The sequence below is a fragment of the Thalassophryne amazonica genome, chromosome 9 (assembly GCF_902500255.1).
Source record: "Thalassophryne amazonica chromosome 9, fThaAma1.1, whole genome shotgun sequence".
NCBI lineage: Eukaryota > Metazoa > Chordata > Actinopteri > Batrachoidiformes > Batrachoididae > Thalassophryne > Thalassophryne amazonica.
In genome coordinates this window covers 1768453-1793321 of record NC_047111.1, presented here as the reverse complement: position 1 = coordinate 1793321, position 24869 = coordinate 1768453, and the positions used below count along the sequence as shown (strand labels likewise).

General features: G+C 41.9%; 1 protein-coding gene across 4 annotated transcripts in view; it reads left to right on the top strand.

The window, feature by feature from the left end:
- The window catches only part of mybbp1a (MYB binding protein (P160) 1a), a 282215-nt gene that overhangs the window by 13077 nt on the left and 244269 nt on the right, over positions 1 to 24869 (top strand). The window lies entirely within an intron of this gene.

Here is a 24869-nt window from a genome sequence, read left to right as displayed (position 1 = left end):
TGAGGCTGCAGCTTTGCTCTTCTAGAAAACGACAAAAATGGATCTGTTAAAGTGGTCTCTGAACGCAATTGACACTATTTTTTCTACAAGACATTCGGGGGCGGAGGACCCGACCTGTCCTGCCGGGACGCATGTGATTGGTTACGTGATGGAATCGTGGAGGAGATGGCAGGTCATGTGCCTTTACATGCTTTCTGTGGAGGACGTCGAAGATGTGTATATATTTGGCTTGGTGGTGACCGGCTTTCTGCTGTGTGGAGCGGGCATGGCGCTGGTTTACCGGAAAATCAAGAAAGTGGAGGCAGCTTTGATTGGGCCGTCCAGACTGCTCTACATGATTGATTTTGATTGGGAAGGCAGTGGCTGCGCAGTCGGCGGGTGTTAACCGCACGCTGGAAAACATCTCGGGCAGGATTGCAGCTCTGGAAACCCGCTTTGACCGTCTGTGAAGACCACATTCTACATTCAGATGCATTGAGAGCCACTCTGTTCTCAGAACTGTGGAATCTTTCAGGCGTCTGCTAATCTGGATATTCATTTGGCCTCCCCAAACACAGCTGCACTCCAAGGCCGTTGTGATTAAAAAAAAAAAAAAAAAACCTCAAGAAGATCAACACTTAAGTAGGGGTGCAGCTATCGATTATTGTAGTAATCGAGTATTCTGTTGATTATTCTGGTGATTAATCGAGTAATCGGATAAAAAGTACTTTTGCGTTTTAAAACATTAACAGTCCAGGGCTCTCCCTAAGTCATGGCACAGTGTCACTGTGTTACCACGGAGACTGTCAAATTTAGTGTATCCCTTTGTGTTTTTCTGGGTATTTTTTTTTTTTTTTTTTTTCACATCTTTACAAGTTTTGGATCTTTCCTGGTGTCAGGAGCTCAGTCAAAGTCTTGACATTTTGCTGAAATGGTGATGGGATGTGGCTTTTTGTTTTCCCCAACTTGTAAAATTTAACCATTTTTATTCATTTATTTATTTATTAAGGTGGTGGACTGGGTCCCTGCATGAATTTCTTTTTAACACTGTCTCTGGGATTCAGCCAGTGCATTTAATTTTCTGCTGGAGGTTGAACATGCAGCCTCGCAGTCACTGGTTTATGTATTATTATTTTATTTGAGTTCCCGTGTTTGTGAAGCATTGTGTGTTGCCCAAAAAAAGCGAAAATTAAAAAGCGAAACACTCATTGCGAGTCACACATTAGAAAGTGCGGACTTCTTCGAGAGACTGTCTGTGTGAGGGCAGTGCTGAGCTGCTCACACCGGGCAGAGAGAGATGATGTAATGACCATTTGGTGGTTTGGGCGGCATCGTTTTCCTGTGACAACTCGTGATGCTGCGTTATCTCGCGGTGCACGGCTCCACAGTAGCGCTTGTCTGCTCGTCATTGGTGAGTGAACGACTCGTGTGATTTTCAACATATTTCAGTGACGTTCCTACGGTGCCAGAAGCATATTCCTGACTGACTCGGGGTCACATTTACACTGTCCTGACATCAACAAGGCTGGATGCCGTACAGTACATGAACACAGGGCACGCAGTGCCGAGTCGGGGGGAAAACAAATGGTTTGCGTCGTCTCTCTGTCTCCCCCAGCGCGGCGGCATCATGAGACATAAACCATATGTACACTTTGCTTATCTAGAACTACCAGAGTGGTGCCAAATGACACTTATTCCTTTAAATCCCAAGGTGGTGCCAAATGGCGGCTGTGATCAGCCCACCTTGTCACCAGTGTTACACTCTACTCAGCGGGGGTTAGCGAGAAGGACAGGAAGGAATACCACAGTGCTTGACAGTGGAAAAAGATCCACTCCTCAAAAGGACCAGATAGTCTGAGCCATGTCAGTCAGGCTGTAAAACAGTACAGTGTACTTTCACACGACCCACGACCCTTATTTGGAGTAAGAGGTTGAAGATGAGTGAGTAAAAACTAATTAACATGGATGAGGAATGCCAGATAATATAAACACTACACAGGAATACAACACACAGGAGATGACACTAGAAATAGAAACCCAGATATCATAAATTAAGCACCAGAAGCGTGAACCACGACAGGAGCAGTGGGAATCTGAAGTTTAAGTTGACTTTTTAAATTACTTTGACAACATACTACATGAATTTTGTTGTGAATAAGCAAACTACAGCCAAGTTCTGTTTGGTCAGAAGCAGAAAGAACTTTATTGTTTGTCCAGACAGTTGAACTTCATTTTTAGCAAGCCAGAAAATTATATTTCCAGAGGTATATTATGTCCTGTCTGATCTGGATCCTGCATCCTTGTCGGTGAACTTCATGCTGCCTTGGGGTCCCTCTCACAACCCTTACAGAAAGATTTTAGTTTATATGGGGGTTGGGGGGTTCCCATGATGCAGTTTCTTTCTCTTTTTGCTCTGTATGCACCACTCTGCATTTAATCATTAGTGATTGATCTCTGCTCCCCTCCACAGCATGTCTTTTTCCTGGTTCTCTCCCTCAGCCCCAACCAGTCCCAGCAGAAGACTGCCCCTCCCTGAGCCTGGTTCTGCTGGAGGTTTCTTCCTGTTAAAAGGGAGTTTTTCCTTCCCACTGTAGCCAAGTGCTTGCTCACAGGGGGTCGTTTTGACCGTTGGGGTTTTACATAATTATTGTATGACCTTGCCTTACAATATAAAGCGCCTTGGGGCAACTGTTTGTTGTGATTTGGCGCTATATAAAAAAAATTGATTGATTGATTGATTGATGTCACTTACTAAAATTTCTTAGAAAAAGTATTGAACTTTTTCACAATATTCTAATTTTGTGAGATGCACTTGTATACAGTGGTCCCTCGTTTATCGCGGGAGTTACGTTCTAAAAATAGCCCGCGATAGGTGAATTCTGCGAAGTAGCAGCGTTATTTTTTTTACAATTATTATAGATGTTTTAAGGCTGTAAAACCCCTCACTACACACATTTTCTCACTTTTCTCTCCTGTGTAAACACTCTCAAAGTTCAAACCTTAGTACAAAAATAAGTCCAGTATTATAGAATGAAACCAAAGATCAAAACCTGTTTTCAGGCCCAAACATTTGAGAAATAAAAATAGAATGTTTTCCTATAAATAACTATGATGGCTTTTAGAACTAACAAATTTAATTTTAACGATCAACCTACGATGTTGGACACATAACAAATTATTAATAGTAACTGACCAGTATGTCACAGTTCCTCTGATTGCGCCTCTTCGTCGTGGCGCCGCTCCGCAGCGTCTTTTTCCACCTCGGTGCAGGTGTCTTTTTCCGAATGATACGGGTAGTTGTTGGCGCTCTTTTTTTCTTCTGAGCGAGAAGATTCTTATAAACAGACACACGCAGAACACAATGCGCGTGCTGTTTCTTCGCTGCTGCAGCGCTCATCAAAACAGCAAGTGTAGTCTCTGGACCTGTTGCCAGATTTTGGCTGCAAATAAGGACAGCAGACAGCTAAAAAAAAGAAGCATGCAAAATTGCACTAAAAAAAATCCGCGAACTGGCGAGACCACGAAAGGTGAACCGCGATATAGCGAGGGACCACTGTATATTAAAAAGCAGTTAGCTTCATATATTATTATTATTATTAACATTTATTTAACCAGGAACTGAGATTAAAAATTTCTTTTGCAAGGGAGTCCTGGCCAAGAGGCAGAAAAAGTTACACTACAATTTGAATTAAATTCACACAATTAAAATAAAAAAGATTAACAAAAAACAGTTACAATTTAAAGAGATCATTTCAAGTCTGGACTTAAACGTGCTCAATGAAATAAGTTCAGTTAATTTCCAGTCTTTTTGCAACATGATCCATGTAGACAGAGCCGAGTAAACAAAAGCCCTTTTTCCCAGTTCTGTGCAGGTATCATTGATCATTTGAAGCCAGCCCCTTTCACAGCCCCTGCTCCCGGTTGCGCATGCGTCATTATGACGACACCGTGTGGAAGCAACAGCACGAGGAGGAAGCAAGTCGAATGCTGAAAAATTAAACCTGTTTAATTTTTTTGGCATCCTGTGCTCAACGCAGAAAGGAAGTGGTTCCAGTGCAACTCGCGGCAAAGAGGCGTAACTCGCGGCAAAGAGGCGTAACTCGGGGCAAAGAGGCGTTACTTGGGAGCTGTGGAACCAGCTCCCAATTCAGATCAGGGAGACAGACACCCTCTCTACTTTTAAGATTAGGCTTAAAACTTTCCTTTTTGCTAAAGCTTATAGTTAGGGCTGGATCAGGTGACCCTGAACCATCCCTTAGTTATGCTGCTATAGACGTAGACTGCTGGGGGGTTCCCATGATGCACTGTTTCTTTTTCTTTTTGCTCTGTATGCACCACTCTGCATTTAATCATTAGTGATCGATCTCTGCTCCCCTCCACAGCATGTCTTTTTCCTGGTTCTCTCCCTCAGCCCCAACCAGTCCCAGCAGAAGACTGCCCCTCCCTGAGCCTGGTTCTGCTGGAGGTTTCTTCCTGTTAAAAGGGAGTTTTTCCTTCCCACTGTAGCCAAGTGCTTGCTCACAGGGGGTCGTTTTGACCGTTGGGGTTTTACATAATTATTGTATGGCCTTGCCTTACAATATAAAGCGCCTTGGGGCAACTGTTTGTTGTGATTTGGCGCTATATAAAAAAAATTGATTGATTGATTGATTGACTTGGCGTGACTTGGAAGCCACACCCTTGAAAGACCATGCTACCTGACGCCAATTTATGATTTCTGCTGTGCTCCATTGTTTCTGAAGTATAAATCACGCATGATTGTTTTTATGCTGTATAGCCAATGCAGTAAAAACTACAAAAAAAGAGCACAGGAAAAAAAATACTGATTGCAGCTGCTGGTCCTCTCTGTGTGGAGCTGTCTGGTGAAGAGAAGCACTGTGAAACAGCTGCAGCTTCTTCTCTCACACATCCAGTAAAAAGTCCGGACATCTCCAGTCCACTCACGGACGGGACGGTTCGTTCACGCGCGCACATGTGAACAATTAAAAGAAAAAAATTGTCTGCAGGCAGTTAGTTCCTTTCTCTCCTCAAACTCTCTCATCACAGTTAAAAAAAAGGACATAAGTCCTGCTCATAGACTGATATTGCCAGAGACAGGACATGTCAACATCAAGTACGAGGTCTGTTAGAAAAGTGTCGGACCTTTTTATTTTTTGCAAAAACCTGATGGATTTGAATCACGTGTGCTTGCATGAGCCAACCTTGAACCTTCGTGCACATGCGTGAACTTTTTCATGCCTGTCGATTGCGACATTTGCTGGTAAGCAGCTTTTGTGTGAGGATGGGTGTAGTGCACTCGGCGGATTTTCATTTCAAGGAAAAAGACGGAACGACTGGAGCAGCGCGACTGCATCAAATTTTGCCAAAAACTGGGCGACAGCCAGGTGGAAACCATTCGGATTATTCAGACGGCTTTCGGTGATGATCCTCTGGGCATCAAACAGATTAAGGAGCAGTACAACCGGTTTAAAGATGCCGCACAACGGTGGAGAGCGAGCCACGCTCCGGTCGGCATCAACATGCTGAAATGACCGGATAATTTCCAAAGTGAACGCTGTGGTGATGTGGGACCGTCGTGTGACTGAGAAATTGTGGAAGAGGTGGACATCAGCACTTTTTCGGCTCATTCCACTGTGACAGAAGATTTGACCATGAAAAGAGTGACGGCGGAATTCATGTTGCTGCTGACGGCACAGCAAAAGCGCCTCCGTGTTGAAGTCTCACAGGACATGCTGTGACATGCTCACCTCTTCCACAATTTCTCGGATAGTCACACGACTGAAAAGCCACCGAAAGCCGTCTGAATCATCCGAATGGTTTCCACCTGGCTGTCGCCCAGTTTTTGGCAAAATTTGATGCGGCGCTGCTCCAGTCGTTCCGTCTTTTTCCTTGAAATGAAAATCCGCTGAGCGCACGGCACATGTCCTCACACAAAGGCTGCTTACCAGAAAATGACGCAACCGACAGGCGTGAAAAAGTTCACGCATGCGCATAAAGGTTCAAGGTTTGTTCATGCAAGCACACGTGATTCAAATCCATCAGGTTTTTGCAAAAAATAAAAAGGTCCAATACTTTTCTAACAGACCTCGTATAATAACTCCAGACATCTCCACATTTGCTCAAGGACGGTTCGTGACTCTGGTACTGGCACATTCCATTCTAATGGCTGCATTCACATAAGAAAAGGTGGCCTAATGAGTTGTAAATTACCCCAGCGGTGCCATTTTGCACCCTCTGGTAGAAAAAGGAGTAATGAGAAAAGACTGGTAGTTCCAGTGTTAAAGTCTGTGTATGTCCTCTGGCTACGTTAGCACAGCTAAAAACAAGACATGACCCGCGGTGAGTTTAAAGAAAACAAAACTAATGCTTTGTTCCCCCCCGCCCCCCTTATATGGACAAAGTCTGTCTGATAAAATCTGATAAAATCTTACCTGTCAATCAGGCAGCACTTTACACATCAGTAAAAAGTTTCTTGGGGTGCTGGTTTACTTCCTGCTCAGTCTGTGGCTGTCTGTGACATGGGCACAGACAGTCCCCCCCCAACCCCCTAAAGTGTAATGGTCCACTTTTGAAGACATTTTTGAGACATTTTGCACATACTCCTGCTACTAAGTGTTTTTAACAACTAAAACATTCAGTTAGTGTTCTGGTAGTTTTGCTCCTTTGATTCCCTGCTCAGTGGAATTGAGGAACAGTTTCACTTATAGACCTTTGCTCAAACAGGATGAAACGGCTCCGAACATGCTGGTTTATAAAGTGCAGACCTGGCAACCCAACAGCTGCACCCTCGGACAGACGTTCAGCGGCTCTCAGCGGGCGTTTTACTTCAAAATCCTGAGTTGGTGTTTTTTGGTCAGTGCGTTCTGTAATCTGCCCGACGACGCTTCCGCTTTGAAAAGTCGGCTGTTCTTCCCGCTTTCCTCCCAAACATAGCTGTCTTTTGTGTGAAGCACGTTTGAATCAAGACATTAAATGTGATTTCACACTCGCTGTTTTTATTATTGTAATACTGAAGGATTTTCACAAATAAAGCTGTGAAGAAAATGTGCGCACAGTGTGTCCACGATGACGGCTGACGGCGCCAACGTTACCTCAGGGATGAGAATCTCCCGCCGATTGGGGGGAAAAAAAAGAGTTGACGTGTTTGTGACAGTTCTGACATTAGCCACCGGGTGTCGCTGTTACTGAACATCATTTGTGTTATGGTCTTGAGTGGGTTTTCCCAGTGGATTCCCAGTGTATGTCGGACTGACTGTCCTGACTGTTTGGTTTTGTTGTTGACAAACACTGATTTGGAATGTCAGCTCACAATAAATTTAGAGACCGTTCATTATGAATTATCGTTCATGGCCAAGATTTTAAAACATTAAAGGTACAAACGAGAGCAGTTTTTATCCACATAAATTATCTTTTCACCACAATCGCTCCTTTAAAGTATGAAAAATGCTAAATTTCCCACACGCTCCCCCTCACAGCCTTTTTCTTTCCACGCGGTTCTCGTCCCTGTTACTGACTAAATATTGTCTTATTGCTCTGATTGTCGCATCTGGGACACAGTTGAGGGACTTTGGCCAGCGTTCTTTAGGCGAGTTAGAGACGTTTGTGTTGTCCACAGATTCAGTCGTGTCCGTGGACTTACACAGAACCCGTGTTCAAAGGCTCTGCTCCCCAGCGGCTTCCACAGGAGGAGCACGAACCACACAGTGGAAGGAACAGCGGTCTGGTAGTTTACTTTGGGGGAAAAAATGGAAAGGACTTAGGGTTCTCCCAGAAATTTTTAGTGTAGCGGTGCTGTTGGTGATTATCACCCGAGGCGGCGCGTTGTGAGTCATTTTGGCTGGTTTTAGAGGCATTGAAAGCAAGAATAGTCACAAGATTTCACAACTGCAAAACACTGAATAGTGATCTGATCCAGTGTCGGAACTAAGATCTGAATATTAGGGTTGGACGATATTGACCTTAGTCTTTATCACGATAAATTTTACAGTGTATGACGATAACGATAAAAATAACGATAATTATATTTAAAAGAGCCTGGTAATAAAAATAAAGTTGAACCATGTAAATAAATACACTCGTATCTAAATGTAAAGTGCATTTATTTATGCAAAACATGATCAGTGCAAAGTGAGCAACATGTAAAATACTAAACCTTCTGTAAACTTAAATTTAACAGTTTCCAACTGTTAGAAAGGTGCAAAACAGGAAATATTAAATCATGCTGAACCTTCTAAACATGAACTTAACATGAGTTTCAAAAAGTTATGACCTGCTTTAAAGATTTTTGGTGAAGAAAACCAACATATTAACTGTGCTCGGTTTTAGCAGCGTTCTTTGGCAAGTTACCACATTACCACCAGAGCTAACCACTCTCTCTGATGGTGCACTCGTAGTCAGAATAAACAGGTATTTCTTGGCTAATCGACTGACTGAAGGAAAGTTGACTTCATGCATTTTCCTCCATGTGAGAGGATTGGTCTGACCATCCACCAGCAGCTGTCTAACTCTGCAGCCAACTTGTCTCTGTTAGAAAGACAGTCCTTCTCAGTTTGCTTCTTGAAAAAGCTTCCCAGGCTTTTCCTTTGCTTCTTTTGTGCATTCCCTACACTCTCTGAACATTCAGTGTCATGGTCAGCTATAGGTGGAGGAGAGCTGATGGGATTTGATGGTGTAGCAGCAGTGGATTCCAGTTCTCTGACAGCTCTGGATTTGAAGGTCAGGATTTCTTCTTGACTCAAATACTGAAGGTGAAAACGCGGGTTGAGGACTGTTGCCATGTTAATGAAGTCTTGGATCTCTGGTGCCTTGTACCTTTTGTTCAGGTAAGCAGTTATTGAACCTCTGATGTTCTTTGTCCTCCTCTTTCCTCAACAGTAGCTCACTGTTGAAGAGATGCAAAGTCGGCTTCAGGCAGGACACAGTCACATGCTTCTCAGATGCTAAGGCATCAGTGAAGTCCATAAGAGGCCCAAGAGCCTCACTCACAGAGTCGAAAACACCTAAGTGCAGTCATCAAGGCACCAGACTGACCTCTCAGCTGGAAGGACTTTAGCAACAGCTTTCTCTTGCTCAAGTAGTCGTTGTATCATCTTCTGTCTCTGGTAACACTGAATTGTCTGTTGGGACTGTTTACACAGAGACTGCTACCTGCTGCTTTGGACTTGAACTAACAGTCTTTTTCAAGACTTTTTTACTTTTTTACCTTTTTACTTTTTTTTAACTTTTTTATTGTGCTCCAACGCCTAAGGAAGACCTCTAACGGTCGAAACATCGCGACGGAGCACTTTTATCAGCTAACTTTCATTAGCGTTGGCAGGCTAACTAGCTTGCTAACGCTTTCGTTTTTATTTTTTTTATTTTTATTTTATTTTAGCACCGTTGTCGTGCGTTCGCTGTTGTCGTGCGTTGCCTGTGCTGCTTCATGGCCTGTTTGGTGCCTTGATTGGGGCACTCCTTCTGCTGAATCACCTCTGGATTATTTGCACATTATTCACTTTGTGTGTTTTTAGGAATCCGCTAGCTTAGCGCAGCTACTAGCTCTTAGCCGATTTAGCATGGCGGCTTCTCCTGTCTCTCCTGCACTTTTCTGCTCTGGGTGTGAAATGTTTAGTTATTCCTCGGCCTCCTTTAGCAGTAACGGTACTTGTAATAAGTGCAGCTTATTCGTAGCTTTGGAGGCCAAGCTGGGCGAATTGGAGGCTCGGCTCCGCACCGTGGAAAATTCTACAGCTAGCCAGGCCCCTGTAGTCGGTGCGGACCAAGGTAGCTTAGCCGCCGTTAGTTCCCCCCTGGCAGATCCCGGGCAGTCGGGAAAGCAGGCTGACTGGGTGACTGTGAGGAGGAAGCGTAGCCCTAAACAGAAGCCCCGTGTACACCGTCAACCCGTTCACATCTCTAACCGTTTTTCCCCACTCGACAATACACTCGCCGAGGATTAAACTCTGGTTATTGGCGACTCTGTTTTGAGAAATGTGAAGTTAGCGACACCAGCAACCATTGTCAATTGTCTTCCGGGGGCCAGAGCAGGCGACATCAAAGGACATTTGAAATTGCTGGCTAAGGCTAAGCGTAAATTTGGTAAGATTGTAATTCACGTCGGCAGTAATGACACCCGGTTACGCCAATCGGAGGTTACTAAAATTAACATTAAATCGGTGTGTAACTTTGCAAAAACAATGTCGGACTCTGTTGTTTTCTCTGGGCCCCTCCCCAATCAGACCGGGAGTGACATGTTTAGCCGCATGTTCTCCTTGAATTGCTGGCTGTCTGAGTGGTGTCCAAAAAATGAGGTGGGCTTCATTGATAATTGGCAAAGCTTCTGGGGAAAACCTGGTCTTGTTAGGAGAGACGGCATCCATCCCACTTTAGAGGGAGCAGCTCTCATTTCTAGAAATCTGGCCAATTTTTTTGGATCCTCCAAACTGTGACTGTCTAGCGTTGGGACCAGGAGGCAGAGCTGTGGTCTTATACACCTCTCTGCAGCTTCTCTCCCCCTGCCATCCCCTCATTACCCCATCCCCGTGGAGACGGTGCCTGCTCCCAGACCACCAATAACCAGCAAAAATCTATTTAAGCATAAAAATTCAAAAAGAAAAAATAATATAGCACCTTCAATTGCACCACAGACTAAAACAGTTAAATGTGGTCTATTAAACATTAGGTCTCTCTCTTCTAAGTCCCTGTTGGTAAATGATATAATAATTGATCAACGTATTGATTTATTCTGCCTAACAGAAACCTGGTTACAGCAGAATGAATATGTTAGTTTAAATGAGTCAACACCCCCGAGTCACACTAACTGTCAGAATGCTCGTAGCACGGGCCGGGGTGGAGGATTAGCAGCAATCTTCCATTCCAGCCTATTAATTAATCAAAAACCTAGACAGAGCTTTAATTCATTTGAAAGCTTGACTCTTAGTCTTGTCCATCCAAATTGGAAGTCCCAAAAACCAGTTTTATTTGTTATTATCTATCGTCCACCTGGTCGTTACTGTGAGTTTCTCTGTGAATTTTCAGACCTTTTGTCTGACTTAGTGCTTAGCTCAGATAAGATAATTATAGTGGGCGATTTTAACATCCACACAGATGCTGAGAATGACAGCCTCAACACTGCATTTAATCTATTATTAGACTCTATCGGCTTTGCTCAAAAAGTAAATGAGTCCACCCACCACTTTAATCATATTTTAGATCTTGTTCTGACTTATGGTATGGAAATAGAAGACTTAACAGTATTCCCTGAAAACTCCCTTCTGTCTGATCATTTTTTAATAACATTTACATTTACCCTGTTGGACTACCCTGCAGTGGGGAATAAGTTTCATTACACTAGAAGTCTTTCAGAAAGTGCTGTAACTAGGTTTAAGGATATGATTCCTTCTTTATGTTCTCTAATGTCATATACCAACACAGAGCAGAGTAGCTACCTAAACTCTGTAAGGGAGTTAGAGTATCTCGTTAATAGTTTTACATCCTCATTGAAGACAACTTTGGATGCTGTAGCTCCTCTGAAAAAGAGAGCTTTAAATCAGAAGTGTCTGACTCCGTGGTATAACTCACAAACTCGTAGCTTAAAGCAGATAACCCGTAAGTTGGAGAGGAAATGGCGTCTCACTAATTTAGAAGATCTTCACTTAGCCTGGAAAAAGAGTTTGTTGCTCTATAAAAAAGCCCTCCGTAAAGCTAGGACATCTTTCTACTCATCACTAATTGAAGAAAATAAGAACAACCCCAGGTTTCTTTTCAGCACTGTAGCCAGGCTGACAAAGAGTCAGAGCTGTATTGAGCTGAGTATTCCATTAACTTTAACTAGTAATGACTTCATGACTTTCTTTGCTAACAAAATTTTGACTATTAGAGAAAAAATTACTCATAACCATCCCAAAGATGTATCGTTATCTTTGGCTGCTTTCAGTGATGCCGGTATTTGGTTAGACTCTTTCTCTCCGATTGTTCTGTCTGAGTTATTTTCATTAGTTACTTCATCCAAACCATCAACATGTTTATTAGACCCCATTCCTGCCACGCTGCTCAAGGAAGTCCTACCATTATTTAATGCTTCAATCTTAAATATGATCAATCTATCTTTGTTAGTTGGTTATGTACCACAGGCCTTTAAGGTGGCAGTAATTAAACCATTACTTAAAAAGCCATCACTTGACCCAGCTATCTTAGCTAATTATAGGCCAATCTCCAACCTTCCTTTTCTCTCAAAGATTCTTGAGAGGGTAGTTGTAAAACAGCTAACTGATCACCTGCAGAGGAATGGTCTATTTGAAGAGTTTCAGTCAGGTTTTAGAATTCATCATAGTACAGAAACAGCATTAGTGAAGGTTACAAATGATCTTCTTATGGCTTCGGACAGTGGACTTATCTCTGTGCTTGTTCTGTTGGACCTCAGTGCTGCTTTTGATACTGTTGACCATAAAATTTTATTACAGAGATTAGAGCATGTCATAGGTATTAAGGGCACTGCGCTGCGGTGGTTTGAATCATATTTGTCTAATAGATTACAGTTTGTTCATGTAAATGGGGAATCTTCTTCACAGACTAAAGTTAATTATGGAGTTCCACAAGGGTCTGTGCTAGGACCAATTTTATTCACTTTATACATGCTTCCCTTAGGCAGTATTATTAGACGGTATTGCTTAAATTTTCATTGTTACGCAGATGATACCCAGCTTTATCTATCCATGAAGCCAGAGGATACACACCAATTAGCTAAACTGCAGGATTGTCTTACAGACATAAAGACATGGATGACCTCTAATTTCCCCCACAAATCTTAGAAGCATGGTGTCTAACCAGATCGTTACTCTGGATGGCATTTCCCTGATCTCTAGTAATACTGTGAGAAATCTTGGAGTCATTTTTGATCAGGATATGTCATTCAAAGCGCATATTAAACAAATATGTAGGACTGCCTTTTTGCATTTACGCAATATCTCTAAAATCAGAAAGGTCTTGTCTCAGAGTGATGCTGAAAAACTAATTCATGCATTTATTTCCTCTAGGCTGGACTATTGTAATTCATTATTATCAGGTTGTCCTAAAAGTTCCCTAAAAAGCCTTCAGTTGGTTCAGAATGCTGCAGCTAGAGTACTGACGGGGACTAGCAGGAGAGAGCATATCTCACCCGTGTTGGCCTCTCTTCATTGGCTTCCTGTTAATTCTAGAATAGAATTTAAAATTCTTCTTCTTACTTATAAGGTTTTGAATAATCAGGTCCCATCTTATCTTAGGGACCTCGTAGTACCATATTACCCCATTAGAGCGCTTCGCTCTCAGACTGCGGGCTTACTTGTGGTTCCTAGGGTTTGTAAGAGTAGAATGGGAGGCAGAGCCTTCAGCTTTCGGGCTCCTCTCCTGTGGAACCAGCTCCCAATTCAGATCAGGGAGACAGATACCCTCTCTACTTTTAAGATTAGGCTTAAAACTTTCCTTTTCGCTAAGGCTTATAGTTAGGGCTGGATCGGGTGACCCTGGACCATCCCTTGGTTATGTTGCTTTAGACGTAGACTGTGGGGGGGTTCCCATGATGCACTGTTTCTTTCTCTTTTTGCTCCGTATGCATCACTCTGCATTTAATCATTAGTGATCGATCGCTGCCCCCCTTCTCGGCATGTCTTTTTCCTGGTTCTTTCCCTCAGCCCCAACCAGTCTCAGCAGAAGACTGCCCCTCCCTGAGCCTGGTTCTGCTGGAGGTTTCTTCCTGTTGAAAGGGAGTTTTTCCTTCCCACTGTGGCCAAGTGCTTGCTCATAGGGGGTCGTTTTGACCGTTGGGGTTTTTCATAATTATTGTATGGCCTTGCCTTACAATATGGAGCGCCTTGGGGCAACTGTTTGTTGTGATTTGGCGCTATATAAAAAAAAAGTTGAGTTGAGTTGTCTCGACCCCCATCACGTTACAGATTCTGAGGAAGGCCGAGTTCATCTCGCACCTTTCTGAGTGCCTGCTGTCTTTTCCAGCTGTGGCAGAATCAACCTACAATCTTTCTACAAGTTCCAACAGCTTTGTCAATCCTGGGATCCTTCATGCTTTCCTCTGCAAAAAAAAAAAAAAAAGTAATGAAATAAATATTTATACATTCAATATTTCTACAATCTGCTGTAGCAGCTGTTGTCAACCAAGACTGTGCTCCATGATCAGGCTTGTGTTTGTTGTTTTTAAGTTGTACTAATTGAAACAACTTAAATCTACTTGAATTAAAAACTGTTGTATGCTTTTATCCAAACGCTCACGATTTCACAAAGAACTTTTTTCAGGTGTTAATTTTTACTCTGTGCATTTACAGCATTACAACGTGAAACTGTAAAAAATATATATATATAAAAATACACAAAGTTAGGGATATTCTGCTTTCATTCTAAATTTCAGACAAATTTTAAAATGCAATAAAATCTTTACAGATTGACTTAATGTGCATTCAAAGTTCAAAAAAGGAATTTAGAATGAAAGCGTAATATCCCCAACTTTTGTATATACATTTTATTATATTTTACTTAATTTTCAATAATTGTTTGGAGAAAAACTCATAACAAAGCTAAAAGCAGTAAAAGGTGCAGTTGAGGGAAAAAAGCGCGCTCACCGATGGCACTGTGCAGCGAGTGTCCAAAGCCAGTCTGGTCCACTCGGTCAGGGCTGCAGCTTTCACAACGTTAGAGCCACACACCTGTTTCTCCTCGTCCAGCTCCCACTCATTAAGACACTCCTTTGAGATGTTTTCTCCTGTGTGATCTCCAGAAAAGAACGTGTTTGGAGACAGGAGGATGTTAAAGTCCAGTCACTGGTTCTGTCGTGAACACTGAGGCTGATGTCTGGTTCAGTCGCTCAACTGCTCCACAAATCTGTCGTCGAGGAAAAAAAACCTCCACTGTCGTCATCGCTGCTTTTAGTTTTTCGTGACATTCTTGATATGATGTAGGAATGGTGGTTCTGAGAAATATTTTCATGAAGGCATTATGTATCTGGGCTCAGATTTGCAGAGGAGGTGATTAAATGCTTCCTTTTCTTGTCTTTGGGTCACGGCCTCAGTCAGTTCTCGCCCTGGTTTACTTTTCTTGTCCTAAGGAATGCTGTGAGCAAATGCATTTTGTATTTTCCACTGAGAAAGTTTTGACTGAGCTGGTTCTGTCTCTTGCTTCTTGATGACTCTTCATACTCAACTTTGTGATCGTGTTTGAGATGGAAAAATTTTTTGTTGTTTCCTCCTTTTGTTTTCACCGTAGCTTTACAAACTTTATTACTGTCTCTTGGTCCACATCTGCTTTGTAGAAACCAAAATAGTTCCAAATGACGGCGGTACCTCCCCGTTTAGCAACAGTCTCATCGTCTGCTGTCTCCACATCTTCAGCCGTGCTTGTTTTTGTCTCTTTTGTTGTCTTTTCTGCTCTGCGATGCCTCCTGCTACCCGTGTGGCTCTGTGACGTCAGTAAGGTTGAACAAAGTGTCTCAACCCTGCCTCTCTTTTTTTTTTTTTTATAAAGTTTTATGTTCTTACCGGTGAGATGAAATTTCTTACCGGTAGAATTATTATTACCGGTATAAAAAATGTATTGCCCAACCCTACTGAATATAGTCGTGAGTTGACACAGTCAGACATGATAACGTCTCTCAGGTCGCCCTCGCTAATGTTCGATTCACTGACTGCTAGAAATACTTTACCATATCTGAGTGTGTTGGAGCCGGTTTAAAGGCTCTGATTGTGCACTGAGCTTCTACTCACCACTGACCTATGTGTCAGTCTGCACTGGAGAGACAACCCCCCCCAAAGTCAGTTCTTTACTATCTTTGTTTGTTCACAAGTCAGAATTTTCTTGTTTTTGATTTCTACCCATGTTCAAATGTTAAGGTCACCCTGGATGTGAAAGTTGGAATGATTTATGTCTCAACAGCAACTCTTAATGTCCACGGGTTAGAGAACCCAATCAAAAGTGGAAAACTCACAGCTAAGAGGAAGAGGGAACAGTAACACATCATCTTTTGGCAAGAAACTCACCGAACAAGAGAGGACCAGGAGAAATAAAAAAAAATGGGGTTTAAAAAGACATTTTATTCTTCCCATACAAATGGACATACAACGGGCGTGACAGTATTAATTGCAAATAAATAGACTTCCAGTTATCCAAACAGATCACGGAGAAGGAAGGGCGGTTTGTTTTGGTGAGGGGACCAATAGACTCCACCGAAGTAACTTTACTGAATGTACACAGACCTCCAGACACGATAAAACACCTCAGGTGTCTTGGTATGTGCAGGGCACTGGAATGTGCAACTGCATCCTTCCCTGGATTCCTCAAACCCATTAAAAAAATTAACTCTAAATCACTGTATATAATGTGGGCATCAAGGAAGAAAAAGGAAAAATCTCAGTAATTTGACCACCTGACAAAACGGCGAAACACATGAGAGCAAAAGCATATAGAGACCAAAGACCCTCATCTGCTACAGCAAACTGCAACCATAGACGCAGAATTAAATGGGAAACTCAACAACAAGGTGGAACTTAAACTCAAATATATTAAACAAACCTATTATGAAGATGGACCCCGAGCAGAAAAAATACTGACCTGGTGACTATAAAAACAACAGTTGGACAGATCCATCTTTAAAATTAAAAACCCTGTTACCAACCAGATGTGCTTTACACCAGATGAAATACATCAATCATTTGAAATATATTATAGGAATTTATATAGTCAACCTGAACTAACCGAGCTTCCATCAGTAAAGTACACTCAACAAAAATATAAATGCAACACTTTTGCTTTTGCTCCCATTTTGTATGAGATGAACTCAAAGATCTAAAACTTTTTCCACATACACAATATCACCATTTCCCTCAAATATTGTTCACAAACCAGTCTAAATCTGTGATAGTGAGCACTTCTCCTTTGCTGAGATAATCCATCCCACCTCACAGGTGTGCCATATCAAGATGCTGATTAGACACCATGATTAGTGCACAGGTGTGCCTTAGACTGCCCACAATAAAAGGCCACTCTGAAAGGTGCAGTTTTATCACACAGCACAATGCAATTGGCATGCTGACAGCAGGAATGTCAACCAGAGCTGTTGCTCGTGTATTGAATGTTCATTTCTCTACCATAAGCCGTCTCCAAAGGCGTTTCATAGAATTTGGCAGTACATCCAACTATATGGATTTGAATCACGTGCGATTACATCAGCCAACCTTGAACCTTCGTGCGCATGCGTGAGTTTTTTCACGCCTGTCGGTTACGTCATTCGCCTGTGGGCAGGCTTTGAGTGAGCACTGGTCCACCCCTCCCGGAATTCCTTTGTCTAACAACTTGCTGAGAGACTGGCACTTTGCTTGATCAAAATTTTTTCAGAACCTGTGAGGCAGATTGAAGTGGACACCATTCGAGAAATTCAGCTGGTTTTTGGTGAAAAGTTTAACGGCTGATGAGAGATTGAGTGTTACTGTCGCTTTTAAGGAATTCCCACGGAGCGGGACGTCGCGCAGCGCTCCGAGGCGACGTTGTTAGCCTGTTTCGAGCTGAAAACCTCCAAATTTAAGCCTCTGTTGACCCAGGACGTCGTGAGAGAACAGAGAACTTTCAGAAGAGGTTGGTATCAACAGTTTATCCGGACATTCCACTGTTAAAGGAGATTTTGTAATGAAAGATGTGCAGACGGATTGGCGCGTCGGCAGGCAGCTGGCGCGGCACTCCGCCACAGGAAAAACACCTCCGTTGGAAGCCTTAAGGACAAGTTGGAACATGTCCAGCTGTTAAACAATTTCTCAGATACTCACTCAGCTGAAAGCCATCAAAAGCCGCCTTGTTTTTACAAATGGTTATCAACACGGAGGTGTTTTTCTTGTGCTGCCGCGCCGCGCCGGCTGCCTGCCGACGTGGTGGGCCAGTGCTCACTCAAAGCCTGCCCACAGGCGAATGACATAACCGACAGGCGTGAAAAAACTCACGCATGCGCACGAGGGTTCAAGGTTGGCTGATGTAATCGCACGTGATTCAAATCCATATAGTTTTTGAAACAAATAAAAAGGTCAGATACTTTTCTAATAGACCTCGTATATTACAGTTGTCAGTTCACAGGGAGTCACAGCTCTATGTGTCAAAGGCCAGTTGAAACAAATAGTTTTCAGCCTGGCTTTGAACAGGGGCAGGGATGAGATGGAGCGTAACTCCAGAGGAAGAGCGTTCCAGAGTTTAGGACCTGCCACGGCAAAGGCACGATCGCCCCACTGTCTGTACAGGTCGAGGGCTCATATTTGCCACAAAATGGCAAATACATAACTCCCCTGTGAACACAACTTGGTGATTGCTTGTTGTTGTTTCAAAACCTATGGAGTACACTGGCTGCTACCAAAAACTATGTACATGGTAACAATGACACAGAGCTCACAGGTGCTCCACTCTGTCATGGACTGATTGCATGATGCAGTTGTATCATGCTTGTTTACTGAATCCTCCAGCACCTCTGCCTGCAGTACTGACCGTAGAGTGGAGATGCATTTTGGGTAGGTGAGATGCAGTGGGGGGCACAGTTCCATTAATCCACTAACCGCTAATTATCAAAGCTAATGTTTTCCTTATCAGATTAGCTTTTCAGCTAACTTTGAAAAGCACCATCGGACCAATTATCTTCTGATAAATTTTTAGTCAGATAATTTTTAGACCGCTAATATGTTTTTCCAGGTGATGTGAATAAAGCATTAACAGCTAAAAACCTTTGCTGACAGACGGGTTTGGTAGGAGACAAATGCAAGGCTCACTGTCACAGCTCTGCTTGCAAAAAGACTTTAATGAAACGGAAAGCAACGGTCTGTACACAGGAAGGCAGTCCAAAAGGCACAGCAGCAGTACAAAGATCATCAGGCTAGACGTGGTCGGAAAAAACGGGCAGGAGGTCGAGAACACACTGAAGTAGGCAGATCTAGGAAATACAAGAACGAGAGCTGGTATGAAGGCACAGGACGCAACAAACTGGCAAAGAACCAACACAACCTGTGAATAAAGCCCCAGGTGGCAATCAGCAGGTTACAGACAGGTGTGCATGGAGAGAGAGAGAGAGAGACCGACCGACTGACCCCAGCAAAATGAATTAAAAACAAACCAAACCCCCCCCAGCCAACCAGATAAACCATCAGGCCCTTACATTTAAGTCTGCTATCAAAGATTTCAGCGCTTACCTGTTAAAGGTTTTGTAGCAGAAAAAACGCTCTATCCTCTGCAATCAGAGAAGACCTACTCACAAGATAATTCCTCCTGACACCATACCAATTTACCGGCAGTATCACCCAAGTCATCCAGAGGCATACAGTTTTAACTTATGGTTAAAATTTTAACCAAACTAATTTTGGACATGTTATTTAAATTAACATCACTTCTGAAGTTTTATAAAGTGAAAATATCAGCTATATGTTTTAGTTTTAAAGTAATGCACTAATCCTGAAGGTTTTAGTGTGGACATGCTGTGTGCAGCAGTGCATTATGTGTAATCCTGGTACAGTCACGACAGGAGAAATGCATTTGAGATGCTGTGATCAGGCTCCACACGGACAACAGCATTAAAATCTTTGTATATTGTGCCTAAAGCTCCCATAAATATATTCTCTGGGTTTATAGACATTCTTACTTGTTGTTGTGTTTGTTTTAAATGTCAGAAGAAGCTCAGGTTGCTTCTCCAATTATTTTCTTGTTTGCTATATGGTCTCTACTGCCATCTACTGGCCAGTAGTGTTCATGGCAGTATTCGCCCTAAGTATTGAGATATCCCATAAATTATACTTCTTTGTGCCGCTGATAGTTGTTGCAGCCTCTTACTGCAGCTAAAGAAAAAATATACATTTTGGTTGTATAATGTTCATTTACAATTGTCATTGTGGATTCTGTTGTTTAAACCACAAAACTCTCTGGCGCTAAAAAAAAAAAAAAAAAAAAAAAAAACCCTGTACGCAAAGGATTATAGGGAAGGGTCTGAGCGTCTGGCACCAGTAGATGACGATAGATTTTGACCCTGGTTACATCAGACGGTTGTCAAATCTAGGGTTGAGCCAGATACTTGTTTCAGATGAGTATCCGGTACGGATAAAGCATTTTTGATGAGCACGAACATGATCTGAATAAAACTCATCAATATCTGTGCTCGTGCTGAAGAAAAATTCTCATTGGCTAACTGACTGTCTTCACGCTCTGTGATTGGCCAGTCACACACAGCACCCGCCCCTCCCGACACAGACACGTCTCTCTGCAGCTTCTCTCACACACACAGACAGGGTCTCTCTCTGTGCTTGGCTGGATTCTGCCTCACGTTGCTCTGTCAGTACTCTTGTCCAGCTTAAGTTTTCTTCAGCTCGCCTCTTTTTCAGTTTGTCTGATATTTAAAGTTATTTGGTGAACTTGTTTCGTGTCATACGCGGTGCTTTTAACAAGACAGAGCTGAAAACGGCTCCTGCTGCGGCGGTCACAGCCTCAGTCGGGTTTTTATTTTATTTATTTATTAACTGTTTGCTCTCCGTTTTGTTGGTGATATAAAGTCAGTTCGAAAACTTTGCTCGTACTGAACGTGGTGCTTTTGAGAAGAACACAGTGAACAAGGCTGACATATTCTGTCCCTGTTTGTCATCACTGGATGTTTACATGAATCACCAAGTTCACACAGATCATTAAAAATAAACAGTCTTACACACACACACACACACACACACACACAGCTGAACACACATTAAACATGGCTGCATGCAGTATCTGATACTCTCACTGCAGTTAAATTGGTCAGTCGAACAACCTCTCTCTCTCCCTCAGTCTCACACACACACACACAGAATGAATGGTCTTCAGCGCATGCTGAGTTCAAGTGGGTCAAGTTGAGGTCAGATATTTTCACAGCAGGGTTTTTCCTACAGAATATCGTCCAGTGTATTTCCCCCCAGCTTTTTTATTCTAGTTATTTTCACTCCCTCATCTCCACTATTCCTTATTATAGTGCAGCAGACAGACAAAATGAATGTGCATTTTGTGACTAAAACATGAATTTGGGACATATATTCTAAATTAAGTAATGTTTATTTTCAGATGTGGCGGTATCCTGGAGTATCCCTTTCAATATGATGACGTTTTAAATTTTGACCCCTATGTAATTCTTCATTGACCTCTGTAGGTCATTAGAGGGACCTTTGAAGCAGCAGAAATGGAGCATGGCGACCCCGAGTAGCCCCTGGACTAAGTCGTCTCACAGACTTGGCGCATTCAACAGAATTTTAGGTTGATGTTAAGGTTGTTGTTGCACTTTTGTACTTTTGATCATTCTGCTGTGGATACTTCTTTTTTGTTTGTTTTTGTAAAGAGAGGTTTCAGCGTTGGGTTACGTAAGAGAAAATACTAATGAAGCAGTCTTTTTAAGCTGCATTGTCATATTTGTGATGTTTTCAGTCTCAGAGTCAGAGTCAGAGCTCTATTGAGCTGAGTATTCCATTAACTTTAACTAGTAATGACTTCATGACTTTCTTTGCTAACAAAATTTTAACTATTAGAGAAAAAATTACTCATAACCATCCCAAAGACGTATCGTTATCTTTGGCTGCTTTCAGTGATGCCGGTATTTGGTTAGACTCTTTCTCTCCGATTGTTCTGTCTGAGTTATTTTCATTAGTTACTTCATCCAAACCATCAACATGTTTATTAGACCCCATTCCTACCAGGCTGCTCAAGGAAGCCCTACCATTATTTAATGCTTCGATCTTAAATATGATCAATCTATCTTTGTTAGTTGGCTATGTACCACAGGCTTTTAAGGTGGCAGTAATTAAACCATTACTTAAAAAGCCATCACTTGACCCAGCTATCTTAGCTAATTATAGGCCAATCTCCAACCTTCCTTTTCTCTCAAAAATTCTTGAAAGGGTAGTTGTAAAACAGCTAACTGATCATCTGCAGAGGAATGGTCTATTTGAAGAGTTTCAGTCAGGTTTTAGAATTCATCATAGTACAGAAACAGCATTAGTGAAGGTTACAAATGATCTTCTTATGGCCTCGGACAGTGGACTCATCTCTGTGCTTGTTCTGTTAGACCTCAGTGCTGCTTTTGATACTGTTGACCATAAAATTTTATTACAGAGATTAGAGCATGCCATAGGTATTAAAGGCACTGCGCTGCGGTGGTTTGAATCATATTTGTCTAATAGATTACAATTTGTTCATGTAAATGGGGAATCTTCTTCACAGACTAAAGTTAATTATGGAGTTCCACAAGGTTCTGTGCTAGGACCAATTTTATTCACTTTATATATGCTTCCCTTAGGCAGTATTATTAGACGGTATTGCTTAAATTTTCATTGTTACGCAGATGATACCCAGCTTTATCTATCCATGAAGCCAGAGGACACACACCAATTAGCTAAACTGCAGGATTGTCTTACAGACATAAAGACATGGATGACCTCTAATTTCCTGCTTTTAAACTCAGATAAAACTGAAGTTATTGTATTTGGCCCCACAAATCTTAGAAACATGGTGTCTAACCAGATCCTTACTCTGGATGGCATTACCCTGACCTCTAGTAATACTGTGAGAAATCTTGGAGTCATTTTTGATCAGGATATGTCATTCAAAGCGCATATTAAACAAATATGTAGGACTGCTTTTTTGCATTTACGCAATATCTCTAAAATCAGAAAGGTCTTGTCTCAGAGTGATGCTGAAAAACTAATTCATGCATTTATTTCCTCTAGGCTGGACTATTGTAATTCATTATTATCAGGTTGTCCTAAAAGTTCCCTAAAAAGCCTTCAGTTAATTCAAAATGCTGCAGCTAGAGTGCTGACGGGGACTAGAAGGAGAGAGCATATCTCACCCATATTGGCCTCTCTTCATTGGCTTCCTGTTAATTCTAGAATTGAATTTAAAATTCTTCTTCTTACTTATAAGGTTTTGAATAATCAGGTCCCATCTTATCTTAGGGACCTCGTAGTACCATATCACCCCAATAGAGCGCTTCGCTCTCAGACTGCAGGCTTACTTGTAGTTCCTAGGGTTTGTAAGAGTAGAATGGGAGGCAGAGCCTTCAGCTTTCAGGCTCCTCTCCTGTGGAACCAGCTCCCAATTCAGATCAGGGAGACAGACACCCTCTCTACTTTTAAGATTAGGCTTAAAACTTTCCTTTATGCTAAAGCTTATAGTTAGGGCTGGATCGGGTGACCCTGAACCATCCCTTAGTTATGCTGCTATAGACTTAGACTGCTGGGGGGTTCCCATGATGCACTGTTTCTTTCTCTTTTTGCTCTGTATGCACCACTCTGCATTTAATCATTAATGATCGATCTCTGCTCCCCTCCACAGCATGTCTTTTTCCTGGTTCTCTCCCTCAGCCCCAACCAGTCCCAGCAGAAGACTGCCCCCCCCTGAGCCTGGTTCTGCTGGAGGTTTCTTCCTGTTAAAAGGGAGTTTTTCCTTCCCACTGTAGCCAAGTGCTTGCTCACAGGGGGTCGTTTTGACCGTTGGGGTTTTACATCATTATTGTATGGCCTTGCCTTACAATATAAAGTGCCTTGGGGCAACTGTTTGTTGTGATTTGGCGCTATATAAAAAAAAAATTGATTGATTGATTAATGTCATTTCTTAGAATTCTTACTTTAAGATTAGCCTCTGTCTTAAAATAAGGAAAACAGTGTTGTTCCTTTGCCCGAATGATTTGAAATCCTTTGCCTTTTCTTGTTACTGGTTAAGTACAGCTTGATATTAGCTGGAAAAACAAGAAAAAGTGAGATACATTGTCCCAAAATAAGACATTTTTTCTTATGTAAAAAAATGCTTGACAAGATTATTTTTCTATTTAGACAAAAAATAAGTCTAATTTTCTTTAAACAAGTATTTTTTTTTTTTACTTTCTTGGATATCAGTTTTTGCAGTGTAAACACCTACACTCAAAAGTACAATTGAAAAAAGTACACAGGTACATCTCTTGTCATTCTCGTTGGGATAAATTTACTGTGCATCACGTTAAGTTTTGTTTTGTTTTTTTGTTTTTTTTGTCTGTCGTGCAACGTGTGAGGCCAGACTCCTTTCAATATTTTGTTCATTGTAACTTTGTTTTACATTTGCTCAAATGGTGCATCTCATAAAACCAACTCTGTCAGTGATGAAAGATTCCCAGAAATCTGGATTTTTACTTGCATGGTGAACTTTTCCAGATTATTTTTGTTGCAGAAACAGGAAGAATATACTGTCTTTTTGGATGTCATAGGTATTAAGGGCACTGCGCTGCGGTGGTTTGAATCATATTTGTCTAATAGATTACAGTTTGTTCATGTAAATGCGGAATCTTCTTCACGGACTAAAGTTAATTATGGAGTTCCACAAGGTTCTGTGCTAGGACCAATTTTATTCACTTTTTACATGCTTCCCTTAGGCAGTATTATTATACGGTATTGCTTAAATTTTCATTGTTACGCAGATGATACCCAGCTTTATCTATCCATGAAACCAGAGGACACACACCAATTAGCTAAACTGCAGGATTGTCTTACAGACATAAAGACATGGATGACCTCTAATTTCCTGCTTTTAAACTCAGATAAAACTGAAGTTATTGTACTTGGCCCCACAAATCTTAGAAGCATGGTCTCTAACCAGATCTTTACTCTGGATGGCATTTCCCTGACCTCTAGTAATACTGTGAGAAATCTTGGAGTCATTTTTGATCAGGATATGTCATTCAAAGCGCATATTAAACAAATATGTAGGACTGCCTTTTTGCATTTACACAATATCTCTAAAATCAGAAAGGTCTTGTCTCAGAGTGATGCTGAAAAACTAATTCATGCATTTATTTCCTCTAGGCTGGACTATTGTAATTCATTATTATCAGGTTGTCCTAAAAGTTCCCTAAAAAGCCTTCAGTTAATTCA